Consider the following 702-nt stretch of genomic DNA (forward strand, 5'->3'; position numbering starts at 1 on the left):
AGCCATGTTATTTCTTGGGCATGTGCGTATATAGATGTTTGTACGAACCTTTCTACGTGCGTGTAGAAACTCGCATCCGAAACTCGGAGTTTTATCATGGCTACCGAAAAATTGTCACATATTATTTACAGATAAATATATATATATATATATATATATATATAGGGAGAATTCAGGAAAAAACAACAGACGAAGGCAGGTTGTTAGGAAACAAACAGATGTATTAGCATAACGCTGGGGAATTGAAAAAGTCTTTAACATTTCGAGCCTACGCTCTTCCACAGAAAGGAACACAGAAAGAAACAAGAAGAGAAACAAGGAGAGGAAAATGTGTAGTGGTTAGTGATCTATCATGGCGAATGCCGGACAGAAGGGTCACACAGGAGATTTAAGAAGAAGGGGAGATAACAAAGTAGTAGTGATCCGAAACCAAAGGTGCGCATGTGTAAGAGAGTGCTGATGATCTTAACGTATGCATGTGTGTATGTAGGTGTGAAAATGTGGGGATGATTGGAATTGGTCAGTGCTGGTGTGTGCGAGGTGGTGTGTTGGGATGTGATGTGTTGTGTGGCATGGTGTAGCGTGATATGGTGTGATGGTGTTTGGTGGTGGGGAGGCGAGAGTGGGGAAAGCACGGGTGGGGTGTGGGTTAAATTGAGGGTCGGGGTCGATGTGGGGTATGTGGGAGAGGGTGTAAGAGAT

General features: G+C 43.3%; 2 protein-coding genes across 2 annotated transcripts in view; one reads left to right on the top strand and one right to left on the bottom strand.

The window, feature by feature from the left end:
• Window positions 1-702, top strand: part of LOC106868831 (cytochrome P450 3A7) — a 388,137-nt gene that overhangs the window by 244,856 nt on the left and 142,579 nt on the right. The gene's annotated exons all lie outside the window — the stretch shown is intronic.
• LOC106868827 (cytochrome P450 3A31-like) overlaps window positions 1-702 on the bottom strand; it is a 90,100-nt gene that overhangs the window by 3,045 nt on the left and 86,353 nt on the right. The window lies entirely within an intron of this gene.

The sequence above is a fragment of the Octopus bimaculoides genome, chromosome 26 (assembly GCF_001194135.2).
Source record: "Octopus bimaculoides isolate UCB-OBI-ISO-001 chromosome 26, ASM119413v2, whole genome shotgun sequence".
Taxonomy (NCBI): domain Eukaryota; kingdom Metazoa; phylum Mollusca; class Cephalopoda; order Octopoda; family Octopodidae; genus Octopus; species Octopus bimaculoides.